At 45.5% G+C, this 27385-nt stretch overlaps 2 protein-coding genes across 2 annotated transcripts in view; one reads left to right on the top strand and one right to left on the bottom strand.

Annotated features, from left to right (window-relative positions):
• The window catches only part of LOC142571411 (phospholipid-transporting ATPase ABCA3-like), a 252417-nt gene that overhangs the window by 113856 nt on the left and 111176 nt on the right, over positions 1-27385 (bottom strand). The window lies entirely within an intron of this gene.
• LOC142571412 (sodium-coupled monocarboxylate transporter 1-like) overlaps positions 15450-27385 on the top strand; it is a 68234-nt gene continuing 56298 nt past the window's right edge. The window contains exon 1 of the mRNA XM_075679741.1: positions 15450-15732. The gene's annotated coding sequence lies outside the window, so the exon portion shown is untranslated. The remainder of the gene's footprint in view (positions 15733-27385) is intronic.

Raw genomic sequence — 27385 nt, 5'->3', positions numbered from 1 at the left:
CACTGCTCGTTCGCATGCCAAAGGGGGCCACGTGGCACAGACACCCCGGCCATGTTAGGCCTCGCCTCGGAACCTGGCCAGCACCCCCGACTGCCACTTCCGAGTTCCAGACCGCAGGAGGACTAGTGGCAGCTCCAGCCTCTTCTAGCGGAGCACCGCCCACCTCGGAGGCGGCAAGCGTTGCCAGTGGTGCGGCGCCCGTTGTGCCGGTGTCGAGCCCGTTACCACTCACAAGGCCGACCACTGCGGATCGTGCGCATGGAGCGAGGATGTCTCAGGGCGCACCCGGCGTTGCCACAGCCGCCCCGTCAACGCCGGTGCCCAGGCGGAGTACTCGACGGCGGAGGCCACCGGACCGTTACTCGCCTGGGTAGCAGGCACTGTCGACCCGGCTAGGACGGAGGCAGAGCCTCGTACTTTGAACTTGGACGGTTCTTTAGTTTAGTTAACAAACATATTGGGGGTAAGGGGGTGTAGCAAGCATGTGACGCCCCCTCGGGCATAATCTTCGTTCGCCCGCTAGGCTCGGTGGTCTTCCAGGCTCAGTTAGGCAACAATGGTCACCGCACCGCAATAAACACCGGCGAACACAGCTGCTCGGCGGTCAGTCATCGTTCATTACCACCACGCTGCGGAGCCTCGAACCCTCCCTCGTTCACGAACCCGGGCGGATCGTGACAGCCGTATATATTCAGTTGGCGGGAGAATTCTCCATTTATCAAGCGGCACTCGTCGTGTCAATTTCTGCTGTATTCGCGCTGCCTTAACGTGAGTTCGGACAGGAAAAACACGTCAGAAGAGACGAACGATTGCAAATGAAGCTGACACCGCAACAGACTACGAAGAACTTGTGCGCGAGTGTAGTAACATTAAAGCCGCTCTTTGTGACGCGGACAATTACTTCCCATCGACTTCGGAGGAGCGTTGCCAGTCGGTAGACCATGCGGACTTAGTGCGGATTATGACAGCGCATTCTCTATTTCAATAACTTTCGTTTTTTCATAAACTTTATCCACATTCTATTGTTCTGACGATTTCTTCCAGTCCCTGGAAGTCCTGCAGTATTTTTTTTTCATGACCACCGGTGCAAATTAGGCCTTTTTTACTACTGTTAATACCACAACTATCCCTCATCAAGATCTTACTAGAGCAAATGTGAAACGACCGATATGTCACTCTCATCGTTTTGCAAATTCATTCATACCACGCACTATGGTCGAATGGAACCACTTGAGATCGCACGTAGCTTCTGAAGGATAAGCAGCAAAATTCAAAGAGCTGCTACACACTGAGCGCAGTGCACGACCTATTTACTTTTTACATCTTTTGTTTTTAGTTTCTTACAAGATAAGATAGTTGTATTTTACCGATGGCATGTTAATTTTTCTCCTGTTCCATTTTGTAAGCACACTTATGCGATGCATTTATAAGGCCTTTTCTATATTACGCATAAATAAAGGTATTGGTTTAAGGGCAAACATCACTTTCGGTGGCACCGAAGTAATACATCGGTACAGCCGTTATTAAGAACGGTGCTCTGCAGAAAGTGTTGCGGGGAATTCTACTGCAGCACAATGTATACAAGAACAATGTGAAGAAACCACCGTCGATGAATGTCAGTATACAAGCGTATAGCCCGAACGAGCTAGCGAACGAAAAAACGAGAGAGAGTGACCGAAATATAGTTGGCGAGAAAGCAAAAGAACAAACGAACGTCTTCGTTGCTCATCAACAGTACTTACAACCGACAACTGACCTCTTATCAACCATAAGAAGAGCTGGAGAAAGCTATTCGCTTTAATATTCATGGGACTCAACGGTATGAGCTCGGCAAGCTTGGGCGCATAGCTTGGTGTAATCACGCCTGCTCAAACGCGCCGACGGTCTAGCCACAATGATGCGGCACTGACGGCTTCCGAATAGAAAGGGGGGAAATGAAATGCCTGCGAAATTCACAGTGGGAACTGCGAGCTCACTGCTCTTGTTTGAGGTGGAGTGGCATATCGAGCAAGTGCGCAAAAGAACAACAGAAGAGAGGGCGGCGTCTGACTCTGCACGACATTATTCACAGTCGATAAACAGCAGAAACGCGCAACGCTCACGCGCGACGCGCATACCAAGCACTCGCACCGCGGCGCTTCGACAAACCATCAACACGGTCCAAACATAAATGATCCAACGTTGCGCAAGGTGGCGATACGATACCGTCGTCACATCGGTCACGTGACCAAACGTGTGGCGAAGGCTGCCGTGGCTGCCGTGTGAAACCGGGCTGTGCATAGTTCCGAAATTGTGCTCGTTTGGGCAGTCGTGTGTTTCTCACTGTTTTCGGTTGCGCTGTCCTTTGTCAAGCAAGTATTGTGCTTTGTTGTCTTACTTGGCACTCTGTGTGCAGCGATTTGTTTGCAGGATTTTAATTTGGAGAGCAGCTGAGCTGTGGCCAAGGCTGTCGTGACTGCTGTGTGAAACCGGACTGTGCGTAGTTCCTCAGTTGTGCTCGTTTGGGCAGTCGTGTGTTTCTCACTGTTTTCGGTTGCGCTGTCCTTTGTCAAGCAAGTATTGTTCTTTGTCTTACTTGGCACTGCGTGTGCAGCGATTTGTTTGCAGGATTTTAATTTGGAGAGCAGCTGAGCCGCGCCCAAGGCTGCCGTGGCTGCCGTGTGAAACCGAACTGTGCATATAGTTCCGCAATTGTGCTCGTCTGGGCAGTCGTGTGTTTCTCACTGTTTTCAGCTGCGCTGTCCTTTGTCAAGCAAGTATTGTTCTTTGTTGTGTTACTTGGCACCGCGTGTGCAGCGATTTGTTTGAATGATGTTAATTTGGAAAGCAGCTGAGTTTTTAATTCGAGAGCGCCGAGTGGAGGGCACTATAATTTGCTCTTCAAGCTCATTGTCATGTGGCTATGGCTATGTGAAGCGCCTTTGCAGTGACGTTGTAATCAAGGCGCTAAGAGCACTATTAAGATGGAAGAGATGAAATGTTGCTTTTGGGCGCCTGTCAGCCGTCATGCGTGAAACTAGCAAGTTTTGCAGGATGCGAAGAAAGGCGGTAATGTCGTGTTTGCGCACATTGCCTATATCCTCTAGACCGCCGTCACTGTGGTATTTCAGTCATCCGCTTAGCAAGAATGTGGCAGACAAGAGAACTGACAAGCGGGATCTTTGTTAATGTTCATTACGAGTACGGTAGCGCAAGAGATGAGGTTAAGTGCCCGTTTTATATCATTGCCCTGGGCTACAGCGCACTTGTGGAATATTGCGTGAACCACACCGTCCTGTTATCATTTGCGATTCAGCTTCGATTGTTTTGGCCCCTTTTATCCCACGTGACTGGTATTTCATAGTCTTAACAGGAACTTTGTGTCCAATATGAGACGTCCGAATTCAATTTTCTTCGGTGCCTCGGAATGCTATAACAATATTGCGCTACTTGTAACTTTGTTCTTGTTATAGTTATTGTAGTTCGCGATGGGATACCGCATATACCCTGTGTAACTCACTAGTGGATAATGCATTCGTGAGTCGTCGTGAATCCCCTTGCAAAAAATGTCCTGCTACTCCAGGTAGTCACTATTTTTTGTTGTTTGTGACTGGTACCGGTATCTACGCTGCGCGGGCTTTTCTCCAGTCGGCCGCCTGCCGATTTCGTGCGCGTGCCACGTGTACGCACGGAGTTTCGGAAGCGCTCGCGCAGTTTTTTCGATTTGTGCGCTGTTCGTGCAACTTCGCGTAACAGGGCATCCGCTGTTCTTGGTCCTTGTGCAACAAATATTCCAAACGTAAGTCAAATGCAAGAAACTCTTTTTAGGCATTTAGGCATGCCAGTTCATTAAGTAACTTGATGGCTAAAAGTAGATAGCATTTGCTGCTTAGAGTACATGTATTATGGGTTATATATGCACAGCAATTTTAGCCATGTCATTGCGGAATTGATTTTTGGATGATTAATTGCATATATTGGTCCCTACCTGGAGGTCCTAGTAGAAGATGTGATTACAAGGCGACAGTGGGCCAATAAATGCAGCAATATCGGACTAATGCTTGGTAACTTAGCGTGGTGTAATGAATGGTAGTAAGCAGATGACAGGTGACAAAATGTGATAATACCTTAATTGCATAGTGGCTTTAATTCTGGCTTCGTTGCATTGTGCGAACTGATCGTTCTCATTCAGTCCACTGGCATCAACACAGTGGCCCCTGATCAAAGGGCAGGAGAATACGTGGGTATACATCGGCGCATCTTCCCTCATCTACTTTAAAGGACGTCCTCCAAATCGTTTAAGAAATGCAGCAATAAGGTTGCTAGCACAGGAAGAGCGAGTGAACGCAATTTATAGTCATTACGTAGTTGAAATGCTTAGCATACTTAATGTCGAATCGACATATTATGTGCCGATTTGATTGAACAGAGTGTTCAAAACAATTTCCGCAATAATTTTTGATAGAAATCAAGGGTTATGTTTATTTTAATGATCTGGATACAGTGTTGCAGTTGCATATCTTGTGCTAATGCCCCCTTCAGAACTCATAAAGTTGAGCATATCTTTCACACTGTAGCTGAAGTGTGCTGCTATATGTTTCATTAGAAGCTGCAAAAATTTCAGTGTGAGGCCTGCCCACTTATCTGGCAAGCACACAGAGTGGGAACACTTAAAAAGTTTAGTGCTACCAAATGAAGAGTCAGCGCATAAATGTGTCAGAGATGGTATGTGGGCAAGTCGCTCTGGTGAAGCCACTGCATCTGCGTTCAGAACATCTCAACTACCAGCGTAGTACATAATTCTGGGTCCACTTCGACGAAATGGAGCACCAGTGCAAATATCTGGGCATAAGTGTCCAGAGCATCAAGTGCGTCTACATTGAAAACATTTCAAGTACCAGCATGCCATTGCCAGCAGAACTGTAGAGCACAAAGTGGTGTGCTCCCAAGCTGTTCGTCAATGGAACTCTGCCTGGACTATGTGCCAAATATTTTTCTATGTGAAAGTGGGGATGAACTGGTAAAGCATTCGCTCGGGGCTACATGTGTGAAAGCTTTTTGTCATTCAGAGTGCTTTTACAGCGAAGCTGTTAGCTACTACTTGGTCGGCATTTTTTGTGCCGGTTACAAAACATTTCGGGCCATCGCGGTGGCAGTGCAGGGCCAGAAGCGATGGCTCGTGCCCCGCAAGGCAGAGACTTCAGCAATTGAAGCACACACCGCATACATTCTTTGGAATCACGGATACAGCATATAGAACAGCGTACCTTTGAATAAAGAACAAGCGCAATACAAGCATCCGAGCCACATAATTGATGATAAGGTGCGCCTGGTAACAATGCGAAGTACGTAGCGCTCCCCGCATACCTTTCCTGATAGCGATTACTGCTGCGCAAGCTGCCACGGCGATGGCATCTTGCGACGTGGGAAGTGACATCCCTATAGCCTTGCGTATATGGAATAATTAGACTAGCACCTGATTTCAGTGTTGTTGCAGCACCACTATGCGGGCGGCGGCGTGCTGTCCAAATTACCATCGCTCTAAAGCAGTAAAGCACTGCAATCCCCCACAACAGTTTCAGCGGTGGTTTTGCAACAGCTTCGCTGGACATCCACTTTCGCAGGGCTGGGATGGCGAGCCAATTTCTTTTTTTACTTCAGGAGACTTGAGATGTGTGCAAAGTGTACTAATGTATTCATGGGTTTGCAAATGATTCATTGCGACCTTGTGTGTGTTTTTGCGACAGTGGTACATAAGCGCCTTTTGTACAATGCTATTTATATAAACCGATTCGTATTAGTTATGACCATTGCTCCACTGGTTACTGAAGCGCAGCTTCCTGTGCATTCCAGTTAATTTCCAGGTTTATTCAACTTTTTAATAATGAGGCTTGCACATTCATTTCTCGTGTGCTAGAGTACCAAGATTGTTTTAGTTGTGCAGCGTTACTCAGTCTCATCGTACTCTGCATTGCAGTGGTGCTCACTGGTTACACAGATTTCCTTGTTTGAGTATTCTATATGATCTTTCACTTGATTGTTCTTTAGTTTTATGGTTCTTTTAATTCTCTTACTATTACTCTATTTGGTGTACCGTACAAGCAATATTTTCAATTTTAACATGTTCTCGTTGTTTGGTTTTTACCACCGGATTGATTTTTGATGGTATGTGTTGTTATTCCTTTTTGAGTTCTTTTCAAGCTTCCAAATTATTGGTAAGATTGCTTGCAGGCAGGCAGATACCATGCGATTAAATCTTGCATTTTCATTCTGCTTCTTGCAGTTACTGTTATTAAATTTATAAATAACTCTAGTCTGTTCATCTGATAGCATGTGCCCTTTACTGTTCAAAATAAGAAACTTTAGCACACTTCGCGTTCTTGCTATTCATCATTGTATGTTTACTTACGATTATCGTTTATGCATGTTCTAGTCATTGTTGATCGATTTCTAGTTCATTAAGAATTGTTTCTGGTAACGTTAGTCATTATTGATATGCTTTCAATACGATTTGCTTTGCATTTATCACGTATTTTGCTCCAACCTTGCACAAGTATTAATTTTGCAATAAAGTGTTGCTTTGTGATATGCTCATTCCATGCGCTCTTGGCACAGAAGTCCTGGCCTGGTCGATTGTCAAGACGCGCCCATTTCTTAGCGGGATGTCATTACCATATAGGTTGTACACATCGTTGCTGCATACCAAAGGCGGCATTGCGCATTCATTTACGTGGACATGTTCGTTTTCAGGTGACTTGGTCGAGTATGCGTCGGCCCCTATAGGCAACCGTGCTTGGCACTGCACCAGGAGCTCAGTAGCACTAGACACCGACGCGTCGACTCATCTGGAAACCGCAAAAACGAGCTTCAGATTATCGTATACCTTTCTAGACCAACTTTTTGATAACGTCTTAAAAGCTTTTAGAAATCATATATCAAGAGCCCTGGCAAATGGATTATTTGTCTCTTTCCCAATCCTAGTTCAAGACCAGCGTTTCGAATACGTTTTGAAGAGCTGCTCTAGATCGTCTGAAAAAGGTAATTAAGCCGGACATTAGCAGACATATACGACGTTTTAACAACGAAGTTGTCTTACCTGTGTCTTCTTTTATCGTCTCGGATAAACGCTATATAAACGTTCTCTCTTTTGTGCTACCTCGGTTAAAGGCTTGGACTTAGATTATGTGATCTTGTTAGTTTATCTCTTGGTGCGAACAATCTCTTGCCTCGTGACCGGAAGGAAGTGACTGCTTTTATACGACGGCAGAAATTCTAAAGCATCTTTCTTCCAGAACATTATTGTAGTTTTTTTTTTCCTTTATGCTCAATCACAAATCCAGCTCTCCGCCTTTCAACTGCTTTTTGTTATTTTATATGTTTTATACGTCAGCTGTTCTTTAATTTTTCTTTTTAGTTTGAATAAAGGAAGTGCATGATAGCTTTATAGCCACTATGCATCGTGCACTGCCGCACTTCGCGACTCAGCCAAAAAAGCCTGCTCCCGATCGGTTGGCAATGGTACGAGTACCTGAAGCCGATTCAGAAAGGTGTGCATCGGAAGGAGTGGATGTGCTAACGCGGTCCCGTCCCCTTGACGAATGGTTCTCTTTGAATAAGACTTAATTTCATGACAGACAACGCGCTCACACATACCCACGGGTAAGGAGGGTGGTTTCGTGGTGATAAACAGGACGATGTATAATGCAAATGCTCGTGAAGCCATTTCGTCAACCTTCCGGGTCCACAATGACATAACACTTAAGAAAGTACAGAATGAAGAAAAGAAGCTATGCAAAACTTCCAACTAGATGGTGTATCCCGGTATATCGGAAAAAGCACAAACGGGGACCTTGATTTGTTCTTCAGAGTAAAAACGCACACGTCTGAATGTCCCCTCCGAGTGAGTGTCAGAGAATGCAACCTGGCAGAAATATGTAGCGACGTTTTTACAAAAATACATAAAGCTCTTGCAAATCAACAGCCTATTTTTGGTAACTAAGGGCGCTATAACATAAAACTATTCCAAACTTTTCTATTACCCGCCGTGGTTGCTCAGTGGCTATGGTGTTGGGCTGCTGAGCACGAGGTCGCGGGATCGAATCCCGGCCACGGCAGCCGCATTTCGATGGGGGCGAAATGCGAAAACACCCGTGTGCATAGATTTAGGTGCACGTTAAAGAACCCCAGGTGGCCAAAATTTCCAGAGTCCTCCACTACGGCGTGCCTCATAATCAGAAAGTGGTTTTGGCACGTAAAACCCCAAATATTATTATTATTAATTAACTTTTCTATTCCAATTCTGCTATCAGCCCTCCACGATTGGTAAAAAACTTTTTTCGACCACCCCCACTTCACCTGTCTGTCACGCGACGTCACGAAAACCGCGATACCTCCCCATCTGATATGATGTGTACACACTGATTATGCATGATTTGACAGAAAAAAAGAAAAACAGTTATTTCTGATTCGACCCCTTTTCGCAATTAGCCCTCGGCTATTGGTAAAGAGTTTTCGGGCTGCACCCACTTCACCTGCCTGTCACGCGACGTCACAAAACCGCAAGAACTCACCGCGTCAAAGTGACGTGTCCGCGATAAAGATGCATTAATATGCCGAACAAAACTGAATTTTCTTCGGAATAGCCGCAGGATGCTCCATTCCGAAAGGAATAGAAGATGGCTACCGCCGATCGCTCAGACCCTGGCTACTCGCACCTGCCAGTGAGCATGGGTGTATTTGCGAATAATAAAACTTCTTGCGTGGCCGTGTAACGTTTTCGAGCACTTTCGGCACGTTTACCCCTTCATTCTGCCAACTCTTCTTTGTTGAGGGTCCGTTGCATGCCGCGGCGATTTTCGACCAGCCACCGCAAGCTAAGTAAGGGAAAGCCGACCAATCGTAGACGCCGGCACCACCCTCTTCATCCGATTATCGACTTTCAGTGCAGTGGCTCGGCCCCATCGAATCCCTCTCCACTTGAGCGTTCTCCTCCAATTAGATACGACAAGCCGCTCAGTGTAGGCAATGTTATTCGTTTTTCAAGCAAACAAAAGTGACCTCCTATGAACGAGGAGAGCGTTCGAAAGCTCTGTTCGACAACCCTGCGGGTGACCGCCCGGTGCTTGCGTTGGTGGTTACGCAATTTTGACGTCAGGAGATTGGAATAGAAACATATTGGAATAGTTTTACGTTATAGGGCCCTAACTCTGAACAAGTGGTGCAATTCGTTAAAGACTGGCAAGACAAGAACCTTGTCGCGTTTTTTATTGACTTAAAGGATCTGTATTATTCTGTCCCGCAGAATGACGTGATGAAATGTGTAACTGACCACATTGACAAATTTGGGGCGGTTCGATTTCAAAAATGCTTCCGGTTTGGCTTGCTACAGATTTTTAGAACTTCTCAGTTTTTATATTAACTCAACTTACGCAATCTGAGAGGGAAATGTTGTCAAACAAAAAGCTGGCATACGCATTCGGTCATGTATTGCTCCCTGCTTAAGTGGCACATCTAGCTAACCGTGAACACGTTCTTGATGAACGCCTAAAAAGTAACACCGATGTGGTGAAATTGTTGAGATTTGTTGACTATCTTTTAATCATTTTGAATAACTCATCAAATAAATTTTACTAGGTGGTTTAAAAAAACCGTAACATCGTTCACTGAAGTGTGGCCCCCTTTGTCGTTGACGCATGAAGTCCGCGTAGGCAATTTCATATGGTTGCCTATACTTGGGATTGTACTTTTCACCATAAAAGATCTGCTGGAGATAGCCGAGAGGCAATAAGCCAGTCCTACCATTTCATTCCGCTCATTGAAAACTCGTAAAACGTGCCGTAGTAACACCGTATTTTAATAATTCTCTGATGAAGTCATGTGACAACAAAGTGAAAACCAGTGTCAGAGATCAGGCCAAGCGCCTGGAAAATTCCCGTTACCCGATGAGTATGCCCACCTCTATCGCGGAGCGTTTAAGCAGGAAGCGTCAAAACGCATCGAAGGGAAGCAGTACCACTCCTAGAGCAAAGCAAGTTGCTGTGGTACAAGCAAACAGGTTAATTCAGAGAATAACAAAAGCAACACATGTTCTACTCAACGTCGCAAACAGTTTGTAACCAGCACTCACAGACTTATCTATGCCATTCTGCATTCGCGCGGAAGAACGTATGTTTGTCAAACTGACAGATGCATCGTCATCATCAGCAGCAGCAGCATGTTTAATGTCCAACCGATTCCAGGTAGCACCTGCGAATTTCCTAATTTCACAGCTCCACCTAGTCTTCCGCCATCCTTGACTGCGCTTCCCTTCTCTTGGCACCCATTCTGTAACCATAACGGTCCACAGGTTATCGAACCTACGCATTACAGGACCTGCGCAGCTCCATTTTTTTACCTTGGTGTCAATTAAAATATCGTCTATACCCGTTTGCTTTCCGATCCAAACCGCTCTCTTTCTGTCTCTTAACGTTAGGCCTAGCAATCTCCGTTCCATCGCCCTTTGCACGGTCCTTAACTTGTTCTCAAGCTTCTTTGTCAGTTTCCAAGTCTCTGCTCCATATGTCAGCACTGATAAAACGCACTGATTGTACACCTTCCTTTTTAATGGTAATGGTAAGCTTCCAGTCGGGAGCTGGCAATTTCTGCCGTGTGCGATTCAACCCATTTTTATTCTGTGAATTTCCTTCACATGATCAGGGTTCCCTGTGATTAATTGACCTGGGTAAACGTACTCCTTCACAGACTCTAGAGGCCGACTGTCGATCCTGAACTCTTGTTCCTTTGCCCGGCTATTTATCATTACCTTTGTCTTCTGCACATGAATTTTCAACGCCACTCTTACACTCTCTGTGTTAAGGTCCTCAATCATTTGTTGTAACTCGTCTGCATTGTTGCTGAATAGAACAATGGCATCGGCAAACCGAAGGTTGCTGAAATATTCGCCGTCGATCTTTACTCCTAAGCCTTCCCAGTTTAATAGCTTGAATACTTCTCCCAAGCACGCAGTGAATACCATTGGAGATATTGTGTCTGCATGTCTGACGCCTTTCTTTATAGGTATCTTCCTGTTTTTCTTGTGTAGAATTAAGGTAGCTGTAGAACTTCTGTAAATACTGTCCAAGGTATTTACGTAAGCGTTCTGTACTCCTTGATTACGTAATTCCGCTATGAATGTTGGTATCTGTACAGAGTCAAATGCCTTTTCGTAATCAATGAAAGCCATATAGAGAGGCTTATTATACTCTGTGGATTTCTCGATAACCTGATTAACGACATGGATGTGATCCATTGTAGAGTATCCCTGCCTGAAGCCAGCCTGTTCCCTTGGTTGACTAAAGTCCAGTGGTGCCCTTATTCTATTGAAGATTATTTTTGTAAATATTTTGTATAATACTGGGAGTAAGCAAATGGGCCTATAATTTTTCAATTATTTAACGTTTCCGTTTTTGTGGATTAGTATAATGTTGGCATTCCAGTTTTCTGAGACCCTTGCAGTCGATACACACTTCGTACACAGAGTCGCCAATTTTTCAATCATTTCGTCTCCTCCATCTTTGATTAGATCGACTGTTATTCCATCTTCTCCTGCCGCTCTTCCTCGTTTCATGTCTTGCATCGCTTTTCTGACCTCATCGCTAGTTATAGTAGGAGTTTCTGTATCCTTTTCATTGCTGTTTCTAATTCAGGTATCATGACTCATCTGGGTACTCTCAGGTCAGTATAGAATTCGTCCTCTGCTTTTAGTATATCTTCGAGATTGATGGTGATATTACCCTGCTTATCTTTCAGTGAATACATCTCGGTTTGTCCTATGCCAAGTTTTTTTGTCACTAATTTCAGGCTGCGTCCGTTTTTTACGGCTTCTTCAGTCTTTTTCACGCTATAGTTTCGAATATCACTTATTTTCGCCGTGTTGATCAGTTTCGACAGTTGCGTGAATTCTATTTTATCTCTTGAGTTGGACAGTTTCATTTTTTGTCGTTTCTTTATTAGGTCCTTTGTTACTTGGGAGAGCTTCCCTACTGGTTGCCTTGCCTCCCACTTCAACTGCTGCCTTTGAAATCAACCTAGTTACGGTTTCATTAATTAGCTCTATGTCATCATCATCTCTCTGTTCTAAGGCTGCATATTTGTTTGCAAGTACCAGCCTGAATTTATCTGCTTTTACCCTTACTGCCTCTAGGTTCACCTGCTTCTTCTTGACCAATTTTGCTCTTTCTCTCTTCAAATTGAGGTGAATCCTAGCCCTCACTAACCTATGATCACTGCACTTTTGCCTACCTATCACTTGTACATCCTGCACTATGCTGCGATCAGCAGAAAATATGAAGTCAATTTCATTTCTTGTTTCGCCATTATGGCTTTTCCAGGTCCACTTTCTGTTGCTACACTTCCTGAAAAGGTGTTCATTATTCGAAGTTTATTCCTTTCTGCGAATTCTACCAGCATCTCTCCTCTAGCGCTCCTAGAATCGACGCCGTAGTTTCCAATTGCTTGTTCACCAGTCTGCTTTTTCCTCACTTTTGCATTGAAGTCGCCAATTACTACAGTATAGTGAGTTTGGACTTTTCTCATCACCAATCATAAAACTGATCTTCTTCCTCATCATCATGACTGGACGTTGGAGCGTAGGCTTGGACTACCTTTAATCTATACCTCTTATTAAGTTTGATTACGACTACAGCTACCCTCTCATTACAGCTGTAGAATTCGTCAATGTTGCCCGCTATGTCCTTATGGATTAAAAATCCTACCCCGTATTGATTTTTATCTAGGAGACCTCTATAGCAGAGGACCTGTCTATTATTCAGCAATGTATAAGCCTCACCAGTTCTTCTTATCTCACTAAGGCCGATGATATCCCAAACAATGTCTGATAGTTCCTCAAAGAGTCCTGCTAAGCTAGCCTCACTCGAGAGGGTTCGGGTGTTAAACGTTGCAAGGGTCAGTTTCCATTGGCGGCCTGGGCGGACCCAGATATTCTTAGGACCCTCCACTGCGTTACAGGTACTGACTGCCGCCTTGGTCAGCTGCTCCGCAGCTGCTGGGAACTGAGAACTGTTGGGTAATTGAGTGAGCTATTTGGCAGGGGGTGGCCGAATACTGCCCCAGGAAGCCAATTCAACTGCCAATTCCTGTTCGGGTGAGGGAGTGTCTTGTTGAAGCTTAGTGGGCCTTCCTGATTTGGTTGTACCAGGATTAGTATAGCCCAACTCGCTCTCGGCATCTTTTGCCAGTGACAGGCGTCACTACAAACCTGCAGATGTTGTGTACTGGAGAAGGGGAATTTCAAGTTCACCATCGTAAAAAAAAATATTATAGCGGGATTTGAACTTCCGACTGTGGCAACCGAGCATTCCACATAGCTCAGTCAGAGAATCCCCACAGGCAGCGAGGCTACCTTATCACCAAGTACAGCCCCGAGGGCCCTACATGCCTAAAAACTTCTTTGATTTATCCGCGATAGAAAAGTTTCCCTCTCAATATAGAACAATTTCTAAACGGTTCTGGCCTCATAATTCCGGAATCCCACGTGCGCGGACGGCCGTGAACTCGGCTAGGTAAACCCTACAGGCGTACCGACGACCACACAGGCGGTCCTGAATTCGGCTAGGCAAAAACTATACAGACGACTCCCGTTAAAAGCTCACTTCGTGTTAGCCAAAGTCAATTTCGTATTTCTCAAATGCTCGAAAACATGCTTGCAATTTTCCGCGCAACAGGGGCTTTGCTGATGGGAGAAGGTGACACGGCATAGTGTTCTTCAGTGGTTCTAACATCGTGGTTTCGGAGACACCCGTACGCATGCGGCCATGAACGCGGCTAGATATACGATACATTTTCGGCGAACTTGAACAATGCTTAAATGTAGTGTGGAAAAAAAAGAAACAAAAGAGAAAAATACAAACTTTCAGCGCTTACCGAGAATTTACTAGTCGCGTGTTGACTGCGGTACACCAAACAACTCACGGTCTCGGCTGCCTGTCTCATGCATATATGAGAAGTCATTCCTAACAAAGTGGAACTGATACTGAATCGCCACCAAAGACTTAGGCGCCAAATGAGAGAAGGATGCCTAGGCAGGGACCTTCGCTCAAAGGGCAAATCCTCGGAGTGGGGAGACGGACCGCTAACAACGGTGCTGAGCCGCGCGTAAGAAAGGACGCCAAGGCAGATACATCAATGAGAGCAAAAAAAAAAAGAAAAAAAATCGGAGTTACGCACGAAAGGCGGAGCACCGATTGCGATAGCAAAGTAGTAGATTGATGTACGAAGTAAGGATAGTAGCGCTATAGACCGTATGAACTTGTAAACATTCGCTTACTAACTAAATTAACAATGATAAAATATATAAGCTTGACTCAACGAGGACGTATAAAGAAACAGATACACAGAGACAGCGCTGTCTTTGTGTGTCCCCTTCTTTCTGCGTCCTTGTTCAGTCGCGCTTAAGCATTCTATCATGGACACAAACCAACTAGCCCGCCAACGTGTTTTAACTAAACTAACTAAACTACGCTCCAACGTCCAGTCATGATGATGAGGAAGAAGATCAGTTTTATGATTGGTGATGAGGTCACATGAACACATGAACACATTTCGCTCGACGAGCGCGGAAACTCGCTACCAAAATTCTGGAGTGAGGAATCGCGGCACCAGCTTGCGAATTGACCTTCATGAATCTCTGGCTTCAACGCGAACAAAGAACAGCGCATACGAAGCTACCGGCACTACGCGCATTCTGCAAACATCACAGATCGCTTTGAATATGAGGCCCGCGCGGGCGCACACTTTGGCCACGTCGCACTTTGGCCACATCCAATTCGTTCGCTGCTTCGAACTCATATTGAAAGCGATCGTCTTGCGTGACAGACGGACGGGCGGGTTTCCTGGTTGGGTAGGCATAGAAATGCTTACACATTTAAAGAATGGCGTCACTCGATTTTAAACGGTTTGTTTTTCGTTCGCTTTTCACTCATTTTTTTCCTCTCGTTGCTGCTGTACACTAAGTTCTTAGAACACACGCAAAGGCTCCTAAACCGCGAGTAAACCTACGCGAGGACTACGTGCTTCAGTTGGGGCACCCCAAAAATAAAACTATCGTTTACGTCTTTATGTTCGGTAACGGGGTTTCGCTGACTGCGGTGGCATTCGCTGGCGTACGCACACACGTCCACGTGGTCGGGCGGGCAGAGAGCCATTCATTAACGGCCAGAGACGGAGAGAGCGCGCGCCCTCGAGGCATCGACAAAGCAGCGAGTCAACGCACGCACGAAAAGGTACGCGAGCTGCGCGCCGTGATTGCTGGAAGCGAAGGATACGGGAAAGGGCGGGGAATGTCGAAAAGGGGCAGCAACAGCTGACGGCGGCTTCTCGACTACGCGTCGAGACAAGGAGGAGGGACGCACTCGCAGGTTCCTCGCGCTCTCTCTTTCGTTCCTCATTGCCGCCGGCTGGCAGGGGATGCCGGCAATGCAGCGGCTGGAAAGCCCAGCAGGGCAAAACTGCGTGCATCGCAGAGCGTCACTTCACTCGCCGCGCGGCCACGTCGGATGCAACGCCGTCGCTCCCGGAGTCTCATCAACGGCGACGACGTCGCTTTGCAACGCTTGGCCCGAATACGCAGTGCCCAGCTCGGCGGTCGAGTGCCGCTCACTGCGGAAGGATAAGTCCCGTCCGACGAAGCTGTCATTGCGAAGCGGCCGGTTTAGTGATTGCTTTCTTCGTGACGTCTGCGGCAACTTGAGGTGGAATGTGAGTTCGCGGCTGCGATTTGCCACATTTATCGTTGGTTTTAGAGTCACATTTAGGGGGTCGTCAGTCGCGCGTAGACAGCCCCGTTGGTGTTTTATTTTGGCAGATCGCGAGGAAACACCGTTCTTCTTGTCTTACAAAGAAAGTAACCTGACGTCTGTACGTATTACTAAATTTTTCTTTCACGCTTTTCGAAAAACAAGAACACGCAACTGCGCAACCAACAGGCAAAGGTGGTGGCTTCCTCAAAATTGTTCGTAAAGTTGTTTGTAATTATCGACATGTTTGCACAGCACAAAAGACGAAAACAGAAGGAAGAACATAAGACAGGCGCTGACTCTTGCGTTCTTCCTTCAGTCCTCGTCTTTTGCGCTGTGCACACATGTCGATATTGAATCACCAACTCGCCCAAGCTTCCACCCTATCAAGTTCGTAATTACTTGTAATTGTTCCTTAATTGTACCTAAGAGCAAGCGCCAGCGAATCGTGATGTTCTACATTCTATTAACAAAGGCGACCGCCCGATGACAAACTCGTGCGAACCGAGAGCTCTGTAAATGCCGGGCCAGGGTTCGCGTTAGCAATAGTGTTCCCGTGCTGGAACGGCTCGCAAGAACAGGCGTCAGTGAATATGATAACAGCGAGCCCACTATATATCGTTATATAACTCGTCGTTAATATTAACGACGAGTTCCCACTAGTGCTGATCAGATCTCATGAACTAGAAGCATCGCTAATCCAAGATATTTTTTCAGGTTACACCGCTGCGTCTGTTAAGAAAGATAACTCAGTATTTGCCTTGACTTTAGACATCTTGAGTTGCCATGAAATTTTTTGAGGCGCTCACCTTGCTTTCTTTAAATTCCGGAATGACGAGTTGTAACAAAATTATGAGGTTTAACGTCCCGATACAGCGCAGGGGCAACATACATAATGACGCGCTCGGAAATAATTCTGATCTCTGTCCAGTTCTCTAAAGTGCAATCTAAATGCACGAGCGTTTCTGCATTCTGTTCCACCCGGAACGCGGGCGCCACGGCTACGAATCGCACCCGCGACTTCGCGGGTGCGATTCAACAACACAGCCACTCAGAAATCGAGGCCTGAGAGCAAATTTCTAAAATCTTTAGTTCACCGATTTTTTATTGAAGCAAGCATGTAAGCGAATCCAGTGACAAACCTTCGCTCAAGTGGAACCGTGAACAGAAAAATGTGCCTGCTATGCCACTGAAACGTTTTATTAATTCTGAAATGGCCTGGCTCCGCCGAGGCTTGCTCGTTTAAAGTTTGTTGGCACAACATGCTTTATCCGAACCACCATCTCAAAGGCTGTGAGTGCCGATCGATCATTTATCGACCTATTTTGTTCCTACGAGAGACTAAGACGCAGTATCGCCGCTTGTTGTCCTATTTTACTTCCATAGTTCGGCTCATAGCATTCGAACTATTAACACTACTTGAACACGTATAGGTTACGTTTAGTTTAATTAGTGCGAAAATTAAATAATACATGACGCGTCAATTAGGGCGGAGCAGCATTGGTTACGCTTCTTTTTCTCGTTGCTCTGTTTGTGAGCTAGTTTCGCAGCGAGACGAAGACGACATCTCAGCCTTTTTTCTTCGCTGAACGTGTTGCGCGCACGTGACGTTTAGTAGAGCAGGACGAGATTGTCGCGGGCTTAGGCTGCGCTCAAGGCTTCCTGCGCAGTAGCGCTCACGACTTTCCGTGACGCTTTCAGGGACCAGAGCTCGTGGCGCAGCAGCGACGACAGGCACAATTTATTGTAAGTAAAAAAAAAAAAAATAAAGAAACGCCCATCTGCATTCAAGCGCATGCTCAAGTGGCGCGTCAATAAATTTATGTCAAATGCGAAGTAATCTCTCGTTATAACGAAATCGCTTTGTTCAAAATATTAGCTTTATTCGTAAGTTTTTCCTGATCCCGACAACGGTGCATGCATTTTAGATCAGATTATCCAAAGTTTAGTTGCACCGGATTCCGCTTATGCAGAAATGCGAAATGGCAAATCCGCAGGTGACTGTTTTTCCCAAAATATAGCATGCACGATATACCGCTTTGCGTTTTCGTTTCCTTTCTTTTTTTTTTCTTCTACCAACCTGCAGATGCAGAGAACGCTGCAAAGGCCAGTCCGCCACGTGCAGCAACTGCTACGTGGAACTAACTGCTTTAGGGTATTTGTTCCAATATACTTATTGCAAACTCTCGTGCAGGTATAGAGCGCCCGAAGTGCGTTACTACACCTCTTCCATGGCATATCCGACTTTAGCGAAATGCCGCTTGTAACGAAGTGTATTTTTTTGTGCCGATGACTTCGTTACACCGAGGATTTACTGCATGTAAGTCCTATAGAATTTATAGCAATTAACCGTGGTCGAACAAAGAATGTCGCTGAAGCCCACGTTTTGGAGTGAAGACCAGTCCTCTTGTCGAAACGCTCGCTCAAAGCAGCATTCCTTGTTCGACCACGGCTAATCAGCCCGCAGTGCGGATGTAGATTTGCGAAGTCTAAATGTTGTTATCCGCCACAATTCTGGCGATGCCAAGTTTTGCTTACCGCAACGTTGTATAGATAGTATATAGCAAACAGAGCTTAAACAGGAAATGATCATGGCCGCTTTCGAACGCTTCCAGCTTCTAAACTAATTCGGCATTCACGTTATTCGTTGATGCAACTTCCCACTGCAGAATTTTCCTACGTGCCCGCGACATTGCTCCTAGTGAATAGAACAGGCAGACACCATCTAGGTTATAAAAAAAAAATAAAGCGCGTACGAAATTGTTATGACGTCGACCTTTTTGAGACGGCCATGACTGCTGCAGCGCCGTCCTTATAAGAGTAGTCTCGCTAATGCAACGAAAGTGGCAGCGTGTAAAATAAAAATTAAATTATGGGGTTTTATGTGCCAAAACCACTTTCTGATTATGAGGTACGCCGTAGTGGAGGACTCCGGAAATTTCGACCACCTGGTGTTCTTTAACGTGCACCTAAATCTAAGTACACGGGTGTTTTCGCATTTCACCCCCATCGAAATGCGGCCGGGATTCGATTCCGCGACCTTGGTCTCAGCAGCCTAACACCATGGCCACTGAGCAACCACGGCGGGTAACGTGTAAAATATTCGTTGGATAACCTATAAATACGAGCGGAAATTCGCAAAATGGAGCTATATTCACGAAAGGCAATGTTTCTTTACTGATTGTTAGCGCAATTCTACTTGAGGAAACTCGTTATGCAAGGTGCCTTGAATAAAGAAAGTTCAGCGTTGAAGAAAAGAAGTGTTGTCGTTCCCATAGTTACCGACTCGGTAATCCAATCAGAGCACTCAACTACTATGGCTGACGCTCGACATCACCTAGATAACAGTCAGGATGATTCTCCACTTTACACTCGATTTGAAACGTTTTCCTTCCGTCCAAGCTCCAATCGTCGCACTTCACTTCTTCGTTGTCACGGTTTCGTAATCTTCCAGTAAACAATTGATAAATGCATCTGCTATAGGGACTGTGTCATGCGCAGTTCGAGCCCGTTACGTACAAGGGAACTTTACGAGCTATTTACGGCGTATGGAGCACCGATACCTAAAATTCTCATGACAAAACGATGCCAGTACCGTGGTTACCTACAAACTTATATACGATACGTGATAATTAGTACCCAAATACAGTGAAGCACCGTGCTTATTGCGCTTGAATTTTCAGAACGTCGACATGCGATTAAACGTACAAAGACTCAATAGTGCTCGTTTTGATTGATCACTTCGGGAGCATTGCCTATACATGGCGTACGCCACATGAAGCTCAAGACAGCGCTTCCCGAGTTTCATGCAGCTCCTGAGTGCGTCACGCCCTAAAATGGGATTTTACCCGCGTTTCCGTGCCAGCAACTTGCGCTTGGCCTTTCAAGCTCTTGCGTGCGGCAGGACACATGATTAGCCGCGTTGATAAATAAACTACGTAAGTATTTTTACCACAACGGTCTTTAAATAGAGAGAGGAAAGACAACATCGTTTGACAGCCGGCACATAAAGAACAGCGCGAGCGCGCCTGTTGACATGTGATGTCACAAGAAGTGCGGGGGGTCGCGAAAACATTCACCGGCGCCACGAGGTGCAATGGTCCTGACGCGCTTTAGCGTTTTCCTGCAAATTGTAATTCTTGGACGCAGAAGCAATGTCCCACCACAAGACTGGTACGGCTTCTGCGAACACAAGCGTGTCTACACGCTTAACGTGCGTTTCTGTGTCCTGCATTGTCAAGTTTTCAAGTTGACTGCGCTTTGCGTAGAGACATCTTTTTGTAGTAGCTTACTGCTGGATGCCACGTCCGAGCATTGCATTTTCGACCAATTGATCTGTTTGGGATATCGGCAGATTGAGAAGCGTATGCGGGAGCTATCATAAAGAAAGAAACATTCCAACTTGTTGGGAAAGCTTTCTTCTTTTTTTCAGTCACGCAGCATTCGTTACAAATACTTTCAAATTTGAGCGGACAATGCTGTTTCTTCCTCCTTACTCTTCGGTCAAACTTCTCTCAGCCATGTTTCACGCTAAACAAGGTGTTAGACTATGTTAGGGTCAAACATGAATATACATATACGCATATGTCTCAGACGTATAAAACTGTACGTTGTTGCTCACAATTGCTTTGATCAATTAAATTTAACGGGCGTGCTTAATTACAGAATTATTTGTATGACTTTCAAAGAAGAATAAATATTTCCTACATGGCGCAATTATATTCAAAAAAGCAGTATGACCGTGTTGGGCAACACCCGGGGCCGAATTCGCACAGCTCTTCGTTCGTAAGTACTCTTTGGCATTGGCTTCTCTTACGAACAATTCCAGCGTAAGGGGCTTTTCTGAATACGAGCCCTGATGTACTCGACCGCTAATATTATTTAAGCCTTTGGTCAACAAAAGAATTCACGGAAGACGCAGAAAGCTTCGATGCAGTTCAGTGTCTCCAAAAATTAGACTCCGACATGGCACAAAAACGCGATTCAAATTATCCTAGGTTTTTGTAGTGAAAAAATTGCCTAAAAATCACGAGCATTTTTTAGACGATGAGCACTTTTTCGTCACAATCGTATCAAGTGAACGGAAAATGAAACCAAGGAATCACAGGGAAAACTAACCTTTCTTTTTTTTTTAATTTAACTGTATAAATAACGAGGTAAAGAAAAACGAAACTAATTAAAAAATTACATCGTGAGGTTTTTCCTGCCAAAGCCACGACCCGATTGCGATCGGTTGCCTCCGACCAGCCGCGGGCTCAGTGCCGAGCACCCCGTGCGTGGTGCACGGGCGTTGCTTTGCGTTCCGCCCGCATCGAAACGGGGCCGGGATTTGAGCTCGCGCTCGCGGGCACAGCAGCGCAACGCCGTAGCCACTAAGCGTCCACGGCGGGTCGGAGGCGAAAGTGGGAAAAATGACAATTTGCGGCCGGCGGAAGCCGAAGCCACGTCTTTCGCGTTGCGCTGGCGATTTCCGACCGACTGAGTTACGTTGACGGCTGTTCTTACGTCTATGCATTCTTGGGTATTTACGCGTGCGCACCAGAGCTAACCCTCCGAGTTTTATCCAGCAGCACTCCAGCGTCTCTCAGTTGGGGCCTCTCGGTTCCCTCCTTCTCGTTCGTGTGCATATTACTGTACTTGTGAATGCGTGTTAGCTAAAATGCAAAGTGAAGAAGTGATACTGAATTGATGGAAGTTGACTGCGCTAATTTCTTATCGCCAAATTTTGCTCACAAGATCACGATATCCGCGACAGCTGGCTAGCAGAAGGCGCAGATACGTTCATTGCGTCAAAAACGCATTTTTTGTGCCGCACCCTATACGGCGCAGCAAAAGAAATACAGTGCTTTACTGTGTACCTTTTTGTTGCACGTACTGAATACAGCACTTTGCAACACAGAGATCCGGTCCTCAGTATATCTTTGTTTAAAGGTATCTGAGGGCGAAACCGTAGACCAGTGACCTCTATCAATACGAACTACGCGGTCATAGGTACATGTTGGCCACGAACAAGTTCTCTTATATGAAACACTAGAAAACAGTTAAGTGACGTGAATGATGAGAATATCAGAGTTTTGTAGATGTGTATTCATGCTTCTACCTGAGGCATCAAGACCAGTTGACGCGTTCAGGAAAGGTTCTACTTTACGACGGTATATGATAAACCAAATTTACCACAGAAGGGGTGCTAATACAACGCTAATAAGAGAGGTAGCTGTTCCGTCGCACAGAATTTTGCTACGACTTGTCGCTTTGGCTTGCCGCTATGACTCACTGCTATGTCTTCTCGCTATGACTTTATTACTGTGGTAACCTGTACGCGTAGCTTCAAGCCAAGCATGTAAATGACATGCAGCATTGGCTCTGAGGTTTTCTTGGTTTCTCCGCGACCTGCAGAAGACAACGCACAGGCCAACCAGTGACAGGTACAATCTGCAGAACGCAAAGAGAAACGTCACGCGTGAAAGACGCCAAAACCTGTGCATGACTCTCCTTTAACTAACGCTTCTGTCACTCGCGCGATGCTTCGGGGTGGTGAGCTATCCTGGCGGACAATATATTATGCAGCAATGCAGGCAAATCTGCTGCACGAAAGCGCACTGTGAACCATGTACTGGATATACCTTCGTATCGATAACCACTCTTATACCACTAAAGGCAAAACCAAGTGTGTAGAATGTTTATACCAGAAGTTTCTGTTTATGCCGAGCACTTCTGCAATAATGGCACCTGCCACGTTTGGTGATAGGCTACGTGGCTAGGCGGACGTCAGTAGCAAGAAGTGTTTCAGACATAATTTCACTAATTAACTAAATATGGTAAATAATCATTTATTTACTTCAGGGCACATGTTTAATAGCGAAATTTAAATGGCTAAGTAGTGAGAAACAACTTTCGTCCATCCATAAGACACGCTGTCAAACCCACTAGCTACCGACTTTCTACTGCGTTTTACAGCACGCCCGTGGGCCTCTTGCTGTGCGCACTGAAGAGATCGAGAACAGATAGAGACGCACAATAGGGGCTACACCTGTACAGGTCATACGCAAAGTTTGCGGATCCAACACTGGAGTGACGTTAAGTGGCCTCCGCTCGCACAGTAATGCCTACGCGTGTACGCGAACACCGCCCGGAGCGCAGCTTTTCCGGTCTAGTGCGCATGCATGCGGGAAAGGTCAACGTTGCCAGGAATCAGAAGCGTGCTGCTTCATCACACGTGCCACCAAGCCAAGACTTTTCAGAATATATACACATGGCCTCAAGTAGTGCTGTTTTGCTTGCCGAGCTAGATCGAAACAACAAACTCTTTTTTTGTGTGTAGGTCAATGCTTGCAACAACAAGCTCTCAAGCACTGCCACTTGAGCGCGGCAGTACGCGTTACCGCCATGTTCGAGAACGCCAGTCAGCGTTTGCGACAGGCGGTGTGTGGCAACGTCTTAACGAGCTTGCCCTGCTTTCACGGATGACGCCCGGTTCTTTAGCATTGCAAATTCCGATCACGAGCCGTTAACATCTGGCTCCACCAGGAGTTATAATAAAAAAATTTATTTATCATGTTTCGGTATCGTGTTTTATATTTTGATGATCAGCCTTTCAAGGCGTCGAGACAATGTACTGTGTTAGACAAGAATTCGAAAACATGTAAAGAATATGCAGGGAGGTTAATTAGCACTGCAGACCGTTCAGATAATGCAAGAGATAATAACAGCGATAATGACAAACCACGGCACTGCTCCGGCTGGCGTTTAAGTGTTCACGCTTGTTTGTATTTGTTATTTCGTCTTTTTCTGGCACACTGAAAGCACAGCTCGGAAGGGCAACTAACTGCGTGGTGCCTCGGGCAGTCGAGCGAGCTGCGTTTTGCAGCTACTCCTCCAGAGCAATTATAGCAATCACGCGAAGCGCTGACGCAGCTGACACATGCCCTCTGGGACGCACGTACCTGGTGAGACGCTCAGGGCCACACGTCATATCTGTCCATCAAATTCCATCGGCGTCCTGAAAGTCGGACAGCCCTCGCATAGTCTCCAGAGGAAGCCCGCATTTTCACAAGAGAAGAATGTCTCTGATCTCGAACCCCAGCCAAGTTTAATGAATAAATGTTACGGATCAGCGTTGGCCAGGGAACACGCTGAAGTTACCCAATGAATAACCACGTTGTAGGCTTTGGGCCATCGGGAATTACCAGTCGGAATCGGGACACATTTTTTCGTACTGCCGTTTGCATGCTTGTAAGGCAAACGCACCCACCATGGCGGCTTAGCGGCTTGAGCGTGGCGCTGCTAAGCACGAAGTCGCAGGCTCAAACCCCAGCCAAGACGACCGCGTTCATTTCGGGGGGTTCGAAATATAAAAACGCTACTTTCCTGTGAATTGGGCGCACAATAAAGAACCCCAGGTGGCCGAAATTAACCCTGGAGTCCTCCACTATGCTGTGCCTTATAATGAGATCCTGGTTTTGGCACTTAAGACCCCAGAATATAATTTTTAATGCGAAAGCACTATATTTCCCACGAGGCCGAAAATCCGGCATCATCAAGGGATGGTACCAAAAATTATCATCGTCAGTGACATCACCAGCTTCTCGTATGACGTAATAGTAATACAGAAGATAGTAAATGGTATAACAACGTTAATTATTAGTTATTATGGGTAATTAATATGAATTAAGTTGAATTAGACGAATTAAAGTGAATTAAGATTAGAGCAAGTTAGGGTAACTTAAACTGGAGTAAAGTGAACTAAAGTGAAATAAAGTGAATTAAGGTTAATTAAAGTGCATTAATGTCGGTTAACGTGGATTAAGGTTGGTACAAAATTGTAGTGCACAGTGGATTAAGCTTGGTACATATTAGAGCAAGGTGGATTAGGGTAGAGTTGTGAAGGACACGTGACAATGTATGACGTCAGATATCATGGACGAACCCATTAATTAATCGTTATCATCATCATCAGCCTGTTTTATGTCCACTGCAGGACGAAGGCCTCTCCCTGCGATCTCCAATTATCCCTGTCCTGCGCCAACCGATTCCAACTAGCGCCTGCGAATTTCCTAATTTCACCGCTCCACCTAGTCTTCCGCCGTCCTCGACTGCGCTTCCCTTCTCTTTGCACCCATTCTGTAACCATAGCGGTCCACCGCTTATCTAACTTACGCATTACATGACCTGCCCAGCTCCATTTCTTTCTCTTGGTGTCAATTAGAATATCTATACCCGTTTGCTTTCTGATCCAAACCGCTCTCTTTCTGTCTCTTAACGTTATGCCTAGCAATCGTCGTTCCATCGCTCTTTGCGCGGTCCTTAACTTGTTCTCAAGCTTCTTTGTCAGTCTCCAAGTCTCTGCCCCATATGTCAGCACTGGTAAAATGCACTGATTGTACACCTTCCTTTTTAATGATCATGGTAAGCTTCCAGTCAGGAGCTAACAATGTCTGCCGTATGCGATCCGGGCCATTTTTATTCTTCTATGAATTTCCTTATCATGATGAGGGTTCCCTGTGATTAATTGACCTAGTTAAACGTACTCCTTCACAGACCCTAGAGGCTAACTGGCGATTTTGGACTCTTGTTCCCTTGCCCGGCTATTAATCATTATTTTTGTCTTCTGCATATTAATCTACAACCCTACTCTTACACTCTCTCTGTTAAGGTACTCAATCATTTGTTGTGACTCGTCTGCATTGTTGCTGAATATAACAATAGAGAAGTCATAATGCTGTCGCACTCAAATCACGTCAGAATACTTAAATGACTGTCAGTTCTTTTGCTAGCTAAACCCAGTGAACTTGGGTAGCCTTTTTATTATCTTTTCCCAAGAGCACAGGGAACAGTCAGTGACTTCTGCTTTTCTTAATGGTACGGCCTATTTCTTCGTGCGTTTCATTTGTTGGAGGATGACATCAATCCTGCAGAAGAAACTCGGAATAGTTTATATTATGATCACTTTTGTGTTGTTTTCAAATATGTTTTCGACCTACGTCGTGGAAGTCGCTTACGCCATTTAAAAGCAAGTCCTTGAATCAAGCCGTGAAGAGACACTTTTATACGGGTATTGACTGCATTGTCTACCACTCCACGCCATCTCCTCTCAAAATCTAACTGGAAACCACTGACAACTTAAGCAGGCCTACGCAGACGATTCACAATCAAAAGGAAAGCGTACGACAACATTTGAGATATGCTGCATACGTAAATTTTTGTCGCACTGCTAAGGATTTGTCTGATACGTCTGGCAGTCACTCAGATGAACGGTTCAAACGTTATAAAAATGTGAAGCACCGGACTAATAGGTTCGGAGAATCTGTCCATATCTGTAGTATAGTACTCCCTAGCCCGCAACCGACAGTTACATAAACGGAATGCGTAATTGTGGGGCTAAAGCGAAAGCGTTAATGCGTAACAGAGGTGTGGTCAAACTTTTTATAAACTGAGCCAGTCGACCATTGTTGCCAGTCCATCACTGTGTGATGTGCTAGGTGTGCGAGATCCTTGCTAATGCATTGACAGCAATTGACGTGGAGATTCACGTTAATAATGAAGCGTTTTGTTGAATTGGAACGAGGCAGGCTGTTGGCTGTAAGCATTACTAGGGCCAAGTCTGTTGTTTTGAAACGGCGGTTCGAAGTGTAAATGTTAGCAAAATCTGTAGAGACAGGGAGACCTGACGATAGTATGTTAGATCATAACTCCTGTAAAAGTAACTGCGATGCAAAGGTGAGCGATCTATGAAACGGAGACGCTAAACACCGTTTTATTACTCTAGTATCTCGGAGCTGCTTCTGTAACGAACGGAAAGGACGCCTTTTAGGTGCAATGCTGCATATTTTATGCACGCAACCTGTAGGTACATTGCTTTGTATTATCAGCTATCGCTCCAATTCTGTTTGTATCGGAAACCTTATAAATAACGCAAATGGCCCATTAAGAAAACTAGCGAAAAATTCAATAACAGAAAGAATCTATTTCTTGCAGACATTCTTGATACTTATGCCAGTGCAGCTTCATCCGTCGTCGCAGATGTTATGCGGAGCTGTGGAGATTTGAAATTGTTGATAAATCATCTGCTACTGAAGACTTCACATTTGGCGCCTCCCAGGAATTTCAATAAATGCAAATCCACCGCGGAGCTGCATTGTGGTGCCACAAGAGACAGCCGCGTCTCCTTTTGCAGCGCGTCTCGTGTCAACAATAGCAGTCCGAGAGACTGCTTTCGTCGACAACGTCGGATCGCTTGGCCCCGAGTTAGGTGTCAAAAGTTAGCGATAAAGTTTGAGCTCAACCTGCTACGCCGCGTCTCAGATTTCGGAAGTCACCTACAAGATATGCAATGCGTTGTATCAGCTGTCTAACGACGAAACAAACGATGGACGAACTATCGTCTAGTCATATACATACATTAGACTCAACCCTGCAGGAAAATACGGTTTTCTTTCCTTTTTATTTTTGCTTTTCTTTCTTTCCTTCTTTCTTTTTTGCGAATGGCGTGCTAGCTTGTTAAAGAGTGCCTGTTTCCTCCATGGTTCGATAAGCTTATTCTTCATGTTAACCGGCTCTTTTTATAATGATGACTCTACTGAAGCGTCACACAAAATAATAGTGATGACGACCTAATA

The sequence above is a fragment of the Dermacentor variabilis genome, chromosome 2 (genome assembly GCF_050947875.1).
Source record: "Dermacentor variabilis isolate Ectoservices chromosome 2, ASM5094787v1, whole genome shotgun sequence".
Classification (NCBI taxonomy): domain Eukaryota; kingdom Metazoa; phylum Arthropoda; class Arachnida; order Ixodida; family Ixodidae; genus Dermacentor; species Dermacentor variabilis.
Note: the sequence above shows the minus strand (reverse complement) of the source record. Positions and strands in the feature narration are given on the sequence as shown.